The sequence below is a fragment of the Bubalus kerabau genome, chromosome X, assembly GCF_029407905.1.
Source record: "Bubalus kerabau isolate K-KA32 ecotype Philippines breed swamp buffalo chromosome X, PCC_UOA_SB_1v2, whole genome shotgun sequence".
NCBI lineage: Eukaryota > Metazoa > Chordata > Mammalia > Artiodactyla > Bovidae > Bubalus > Bubalus kerabau.
The window spans coordinates 92,920,369-92,929,409 of NC_073647.1; the positions used below are offsets into that span (position 1 = coordinate 92,920,369).

At 46.6% G+C, this 9,041-nt stretch overlaps 1 protein-coding gene across 1 annotated transcript in view; it reads left to right on the top strand.

The window, feature by feature from the left end:
- The window catches only part of RPS4X (ribosomal protein S4 X-linked), a 236,677-nt gene that overhangs the window by 186,993 nt on the left and 40,643 nt on the right, over positions 1–9,041 (top strand). The window lies entirely within an intron of this gene.

Below are 9,041 nucleotides of genomic sequence, written 5' to 3' on the forward strand. Positions count from 1 at the left end.
CTTCCAGATGGCTGGTCACTTAGGCCTTCACCCCACTTTGGGCCTTTCTCTTTCTCGTTTGATTTCTTTTCCTTGCCTTGTTTTCTTCCCAGGCACTCACCCTCTTGCTCTGTTGCTCCCTCCTTCTCTCTCCATTGAATACATTTCTTTATGCTCAGTCTGTCTCTTTTCCTCTGACTCTAACAAGGTAGCAAAGTGGTGCTAGTTTCCTCCTCTGTAGCAGTGTGAGGTTCAGATGAGGCCATCTCTCCAGGCCACACCAGATCTTCAGTTTTGAAGAAAGGCATGAACCTAGGCGTGAGCGGGTAGCTAGAGAGCAAGGAAGGGAGATGGGAGCAGGCAGAACTGGATTCCAACTCCGGCATGCTCATTTGTTAGCTGTGTGACCTTGGTAAGGTTGCCTCCCCTCTCTGAGCCTCCTTCTGTAAAATGGGGTTGATAATAATAGCCACAACCTCACACTGGAGGAGGGGTAGCAACTGATCTTGCTCACAGGTGGGAGAGGGCTTTAGGACCTAAAAGGGGCAGGTCCCAGCAGGCATGCCTTAGAAGGCAGTGAGGCCCTTTGGTCACCAGCGAGGCTCTGGGGTCTGGTTTGAATCCTCAGTGCAAAACAAACAAGATGTAGGATGTCGGCAAGCTGCCTAACATCTGTGCTTACATTTTCTATCAGCAAAATAGAGATGACTACAATAGTAATGCTGGGAAAGACTGAGGGCGGGAGGAGAAGGGGACAACAGAGCATGAGATGGTCGGATGGCATCACCGACTCGATGGACATGGGTTTGGGTGGACTCCAGGAGTTGGTGATGGACAGGGAGGCCTGACGTGCTGCAAGTCATGGGGTCTCAAAGAATCAGACACGGCTGAGCAACTGAAGTGAACTGAACTGAACAATAGTAATCACCTAGCACCTCAGGTTCTTGTGGGGATTCTAGGAGAGAATAAATACAAAATGCTACTCCAGTACTCTTGCCTGGAAAATCCCATGGACGGAGGAGCCTGGTAGGCTGCAGTCCATGGGGTCGCTAAGAGTCGGGCACCACTGAGCGACTTCACTTTCACTTTTCACTTTCATGCATTGGAGAAGGAAATGGCGACCCACTCCAGTGTTCTTGCCTGGAGAATCCCAGGGACGGTGGAGCCTGGTGGGCTGCCATCTATGGGGTCGCAGAGTCAGACACGACTGAAGCGACTTAGCAGCAGCAGCAAGAACAGTGAGGCTGTGTCACCTAGTGTCACACAAGTGTCCAGGAAACGTTATCACTGATGTTTTTCATCAGAGCTGCTGCTGCTGCTGCTACTGCTAAGTCACTTCAGTTGTGTCCAACTCTGTGCAACCCCAGCGAGGAGGGATAAAATTCCCCTAAAGTGGTGTTCTTATGGGTGCTGGGCCACTGCAGGAACCTCAGCCATATGCTCATCCAAAGTCGTCTCTTTGCAGGGCCTCCAAGTATGCTTATGCAGGTCTATCCACACAAGGACCCTGAAAATTCACCTTGTGTTCCTCCTGCAAACCCAAGTGCCCTGGGGTGAGGGTTATGTAAAAACCAAAGGGAGCAGCACTTGTTTCTAATAGGTCTTCCCAGAGGAAGTGCCTTTTTGTGATTGGCACAAGGAGACTGGGTATGAGGGGCACTGCCTTGGTATGGAAGCAGCAGAGGGATCTTGGGTCACTGGGCCTGTTGTCTTCTTTCCATGGCTGGCAGCAGAGTCTGCTCCCTGACTCCCTGAGCTACTGTACATCCTCCATCTATCTCCAGCTCTGATTTCTGATCCCCAGAAGAATAAGCATCTTTGGCTGTGGGGATCCAGGAAAATCTCCAATCCCTGAGGCTGTACATGTGAAATGCACCCTAACCCCATTCACACCATCATGATTGTCTGAGCCAACCCCAGAGGCAATCAGGGCTACTGATCCAAGATGGGAGACGTCTCCATGCCAGCAGGGCTCTGATTAGAGGAAAACTGGGGTCTGTGATGGACAAGGAGTGGAAGTTTGAGGTCTCAGGTGTGATCAGATATTGGGAGGCTGAGAGGGCAGGACCTCATAGCCCAAGAGAGGTGAGGGCAGGGAAGTGCTCCTAGCATAGACAGGAGATTGAGGGCCAAGGGGCTGCCACATCACCTCAGGGCTCAGGTGAGGGGAGCAGTTTCAGCCTGATGCTGCTGGAAGCAAGGCCACTAAAATGGCCTCATCTTTTGAAGGATGAATTCAGCTGAGAGACACCACGTTGACCTGAAAATGGCAGGTGGCAGAAAAGAGAGAACATACAAGACCCCAAAGACCTGTACTGTAGAAGCTGAAGTTAAACGAGGGAAGACCTGGCAAAATGTATTTAGCAAAGTAAGATGAGACCACTGTCACCGCATGGCCTGGGAAAGCTTACGGACTGAGATCCCCTCATCCCACCCTTTAGGGATTTGAAGCATGTGGCCACAATTGTGCTGGGCTAGAGGGGCAGCGACAGGCAGAGGAACCGAGCACTGCAGTGAAGCACCGGCTCCTGGGCCTGGGGAGAAAGCCCCTCTCTGTGCTGGTGGAGATGGGAAGAGGAGAGTTCCCCACAGTTTGGCCAAAAGTCATCCTGCCGATTGCTCTTTCTGACACAACCTCACACTTTCTTTCCAGTCCTATATTCCTGGCTGTGTGCAAGCTATTTCCACTTGGATGTTCTGCCAACGGCTTAAACTAAACATGTTTAAAGCAGAGTTTCTCTTCCTCCGCAAAAAGCCTCACACCTTCCCAAGGTCTCCAACTCCACTGCTGTTACCCGAACAGCCTGGGGCTTGGCCGGCTCAGCTGTTTCTTTGTTCCTGACACCAGCATCTTTCTCCCTCCCTTTGAACCTTGTGCTTTTCCCTAGGTAATATTCTTCAGAGTCCTCTCTACCATCCTCGGGCTGCAGCCATCTCTCACCTGGCATCTCATCCCTGGAAACTCCTGCCACAACCCCTAACTGGACTCCCCGCCAAGGGTCTCTTCCTCAACCTGGGCCATGATTACCTTCTAGCCACACATACACTGACCACTGACTGCAATGTGTGAGGCCAAGCAACTGTTCTAGAAGCAAGAAGAGCACAGACACAGATAACAGAGGAGCAGGGAGCCTAGTAGGAGAGTTTGGCTTGAGGAGTGAGTCCCACCAGGCTATACATCCCTGCTCTGCCGCTTACTAGCTTTGCGATCTGGACCTATTATTTCACCTCTCTGGCTTCAGTGCCCTTCTCTCTAAAATGGGGATGATAATGCTGCCTTCCTAGACAGTTAAACCCCAGGAGGAAGTAGAGCAAAGGGGCATGTATTGGAATGACATCTCCAAAGCCTGGAGTGGGCAGAGCCATGAAGGATGTGAAAGGCTAGGTGGCTGAAGCTGTTTATATATATTTCTTGTGCTGTGCTTTCTTGCTTAGTCTTGGCTTCTCTGTCCATGGGGATTCTCCAGGCAAGAATACTGGAGTGGGTTGTCATGCCCTCCTCCAGGGGATATTCCCTACCCAGAAATCAAACCAGGGTCTTCTACATTGCAGACAGATTCTTTACCAGCTGAGCTACCAGGGAAGCCCATATATATTTGTGGTTTTCCCATTTATTTCCTATAAATAACAGGAAATCAAGTAGGGAATCAATTCAACTGGCCTCAATTGTTGGCCCTTTCCAAAGCTCCCCCATCCACTTGTGTAAACAGGAAACCAAGGCTACAGTCTTCAAAGCTGATAGGGGTGTACCCAAAGATGCCCTGTTATCTCTCTGCTCTGTTCTCAGTGTTCTGTTTCTCAAGGCCCTTTCCCCAGAACTAATCTTGTTCCCTTATTCTGCTCTTCTTATTCATCCTCTCTTCTTTTAAATCCTCCCCCCACCTTTGTTTTTTAACACAGGCGCAGAAGTGAGTGCCAGTCCAAGCCCACTGGCCTGGGGCAGAGGAATGCGGCCACTCCCTCAGCACAGGGCAGCCAGGCCCAGGCGCTCACTCAGGCTGGCAGCAGCAGGCAAGGCGCTGGGGAGGCTCCGGCACCTTGCTCCGAGGGGCTGGAAAGCACTACAGACATTAGCTCATCACTCCCTGGCAGAGGCCAACCAGTCTGCTATTCTCACTAGCATCTTCCAGATGGGGAAATGGAGGCACAATCATACTCGTGGTTGCAGACTCACAGGAGCCCAAAGGGGGCTTCTGGGCAGGGTCTCCAGATGAAGTAAGGGAAGAAGGGCCACCCCAACTTTCTTCAATTGGACTTGCAGTTTTGAGATCTTACAGTAGAAGGAAGAATATAGGGAAGAACTGTGGTCCAGATTGCAGTATCTGGAGGGGGCAACAGGGAAGAATGGGAAGAGGTGGCTAGTACTCACCATCTCTTGAGCCCTCCACACATAAAGGGATCCCCAGACAGCTGCAGCTTCACTCACTAGCCCATTAGGAATAACAGCACTCTTACTGCTTGTACTACATTTGCTCCACTCATTACCTCTGGAGTAAGAGGCAGCCAGGATAAAGTCTGCATGACCAGACATCAAAGGGTTAACTATGATGTTTTCCTCCTGATGCTTTTCTGTTATGTCCAAATTCTGTGTAGGGAACAATTATGACATTTATCACCAGACGAAATGTTAGTTATTTTTAATTATTAAAAAGAAGCAGGACTTCCCTGGTGGTCCAGTGGTTAAAAATCCACCTGCCAATGCAGGGGACACAGGTTCAAACCCTGGTCCAGGAAGATTCCACGTGCCACAGAGCAACTAAGCCCGTGCAGCACAACTACTAAGCCCACACTCTGCAACTACTGAAAACCACACCCTAGTGCCTGTGCTCCACAGCAGGAGTAGCCACCGTGATGAGAAGCCCTCACACCGGACCTAGAGAGTAGCCCCTGCTCTCCACAACCAGAGAAAGCCCACGAGCAGCAACAAAGATCCAGTGCAGCCAAAAAAAAGAGAAGCAGCAGCAACTGGGATGTGGTGGGGAGCCCTGGGCTTGGAGTGAGGAGCCCCAAGTCAAGACCACTCTCTCACTTCCAAGTTGTGTGACATGTAGGGCAAGTGACTTCAACTCTTTAAATCTCAGTTTTCTACAAAATGGAGATAATCAACCCCATAGGGTTGTCATAAGATTTAAAAAATAATGGATATGAGAATGTTTTTTAAACAGTATTTATGGAACTTTTCAAATATAATCACAAATAAACATTATAATGGAGGCCTATGTACCCTCTTCAACAATTATCTTATTTTTTCTATATCCCCACCCACTTTTCTCCCATCCCCACTGGAATATTTTAAAGCAAATCCCAGACATGCTCTTTCTTCCCATAAATACTTCGGTATTGAATTCTTTTTTATATTTTTAACAATTAAAAAATAATACATGAGAGATTTTAAAAAAAAATTGGAAAATGACAAAATCGTGTATAAAAGAGAAAACAGTGTGCCTGAAACCAACACAATGTAAATTAACTATACATCAATATAGTATAGTTTTTAAAGAAAGAGAGAGAAAACATAAATCACCCCATAAGCCCACCACCCAGAGACAACCACATTTTGGAGTATTTTATTATTACTTTATGCGCATGCACATACACACACACACATATATACACATTTTAAACAAAAATTGGATCCTATGCCATTTGTACATATTCATTTTATTTTAATCATAAAAGTAATAAAATCACATTACAGAAAAATCAAGAAAAAAGGAAAAATTACCCATAATCCTTTACCACTTAATATAAAAACTTAATATTTTAATATATTTCCTTCCCATTTTTTTCAATTTACAGCCATACTTTTAACACCAGTGAGATTGTACTGATTATGCACTTTTAAACTTATGAAGATTTTCAAATTATGGGAGAAAATAATATAATCTTATGGCAGAAAAAAAAATTTAGAAATATCATGCATAATCCCACCACTCAATTTTAATCACTACTAACAATGTGGTATTTTGTTTTTGTTTCTAGTTTTTTTTTTCCTTTAGATATTTTTTTGGGGGGGCCTCTCCCTGCAGTGTGTGGGATCTTAGTTCCCAGACAGGGATCAAACCCATGTCCCCTGCATTGGAAGCACAGAATCTTAACCACTGGACCTCCAGGGAAGTCCTGATTTTGGTATATTTTCTTCCAATACTTTTTCTATGCACAAATAATTTTAACCATAGTAGAAGCACACTGTTTATGCAGCCCATTAACTATAAACTTATATTTAATTATAAGAATAATATAAACATATTGCATAACAGAGAAAAGAGGGGGGAAAATATCTCACAGTCCTACCACTGACACTGTTGGTTTGTTTTCCTGACCATTGCTTCATTGCCCATATTTATACATGGTTGGAAACATAGTGACTATTTAATTTTCTGCTCTTCATGCCCTTTGCAATCTGGCATCATATTTATGCAACTTTGTACCCAGTGTTTTTTTATTTAATATTTTTTGTGAACATTTTCCCATGAATAAAACTTTTTGAAATCAGGATTATTTTTTTAGTGTTAAGGTACTGAAGGATGCTCTCTCACCATGGACATTTAAATTGCTTTCCATTTTTCATTATTACAAACAATTCTGCTCAAAACATTCTTGAACACAGACTTTTGCTTTTGGGGGAGTCCCCTGGTTGCCTAGTGGTTAGGATTCCAGCCTTTCACTGCTGTGGCCCAGGTTCCATCCCTGGTGGGAGAACTGAGATCCTGCAAGGTACATGGTAACATGTGCTTTGTAACTTTTCTACACACTTATTGAATATATGTTTCTAGAGACCACTCTATGCGTACAGACTGTCCTGTAAAAAGTCATCATCTTTTATTGGTCCTCAATTTACTCCTGTCATAAGGCTCAGATAGCCCTTGGTTCTGGAAAGTGGGATTCTGAGAAGAAATCTGCATTTTCCTCTTCCTCCCCTGCCTGTGTTTATAGACCTCCTCCATCCCTTCACAGCCTGGTTTTTAAATTTATCAGTCGGCAAGTATTATTGGACCTGAAGTATGTAAACTGAGGCAGGACTAAGAGACCTGCAGTGTGTAAGCTGAGGCAGGACTAGGAGACAAAAGGGAAAGAATCAGAAGGTACAGCATTTGTGGACAACTTACTACATAGCAGGCATCAACTTAAGCTTTTCCATTGATCCTTGCAACAAGCCCTCATAGTTGCTACCATTATAATCCCCATTTAACCCATGAGAAAAACTGAGGCCTAAAGAATGAAGCTATGGGGCTTCATTACAGAGTTAGTAAACAGCAGAGCAGGGATTTAAACCCAGGCGGACTGGCCCCTGAACCTGTACTCTTGACCACATTTTAGATGTCCCTTTACCTTGCCAAACAACAAGGTGCAAGGGTGAAGGTGAGGATTCTGCAGTTAGCTTAACCTGGATTCAAATGCCTGGCCTCCTGGCTGTGTGAACTTGGGCAAATCTCTGGGACTCCTTCTCACCTTTGGTAAATCCGACCTCACAGGGCGTGGGAATTAAATGAGATAATGGATGTGAACAGGCCAGGTCCAATGCTGGCACACAGAAAGTTCTTGCTGGGTGATTATCCCTGTCTTCTCCGCATGCGAGCTCGCAGTCTAGTTGCCAAGTTGAAGATAAGAGTTCAGCGGAGAGCTCTGAGCTCGGCTGGAGCCGACTGGGAAGTCAGTGATCCAGGGCATATTTGCAGAGAAATGCAAACGTTTCCTTTGCTGTCTCCCGGCCTCTGCAACTAACCTCCCCTTCCATGTACCCCCCAAAGGAAAGGGGTGGCTTTTGTGCTCCAAAGCTGAGTACTCGAAACCCTTTTCTACTGATCCCCAGGAGGTAGACAGCGGAGATGACAGGAAGTCACCAGTGGGGAGACCCTTTCTGGCATGTGGGCATAGAGAAATGTGGCGGAGGGCGCTCCTTTTTCTGCCCTTCAATGGTCCGGATGGGGGAGGGGGCTGGCTGTTGAGCAACTGCTCCGGAGACACTCCAGAAGCCGAGATGAACATATGCCTCTTTCTAACAATTGACCTGGGAGCCATCCAATAGATGGAGGGCGGATCCAGAACCTCCCGGATCCGGAGCCTGCCGCGGAGACGCTGCCGCGGTTTCCAGACTCGCTCCCGAGCCGGAACTGAGGTGAAGGGTAGGTCGGAGGTCCAAATTAGCAAAACACAATTCGAAAGCCCGGGGTCGCTTACGCCAGGCAAATACCAAGATAGCTTGAGGGTGTATTTCACAAGCAAACTTCATAGGGTTTTAGGGTCCCGACAGATGCCGCCTTTTATCAGAAGGAAACTGGGCGCGACCTAAGATCTTTGTGCAATGCGAGAAAGTGAGAAGATGGTGTGTGGGATGCGGTTGTTACTGGGGTTTGAGTTGACTCAGGGTGAGGGGAAGGGAGACAGGCGAGGTAGCTTTGGGGGTTGGGGAATGAGTTTACCTGGCGTCCAGAGCACTCGCCCCGCTTCCTCCAGGCGCCAAAGAAGGGCCTTGATCTGTCCCTCTGTTTGCTCCCCATCTTTACGTCAGTGAGCCGGTCAGTCCATCAACAAACAGAACTTTGTTCAAAGAGCAAATGCAGGGCACTTTGGGGTACTAAAGGAAAAAAGAAAAAGAAAAGGAAAGGAAAAGACCTTTAGGTCTTCAAATCCAATTAAGAAGACAGAACACATACATAGTGAAAACGACTTCATGACATTCCCTCCCCCCTTTTTTCTTAACATCAGGACTTTTAAAAAGGAGCATGTTTTATAAACACTGTAAATGGAGTAGTTGTTGCTGAAAGGGGCCAAAAAGGGGAAGGGGAGGGAGTTCGGTTAGAAGGGTAATAATCCTGGTAACCTTCCTGTAAGAGGCGAGAGAAACACGAACTAAAATGAAGGAGAAGACTGGAACCTCTTAAACGAAAAGATTTGTAAGATAACATCCCAACCCAAGAAAGATGTACTCCTAATAGAAAATGTTATTCTTTTTACTTGGGAATGATTATATAATGATCATAAAGTAACCTGGCATACTGGGAAGGCAAGAGGAATCCCTGCGAGCCCCCAGGCAAGCTCTTCCTACTCTGTATTCTGTC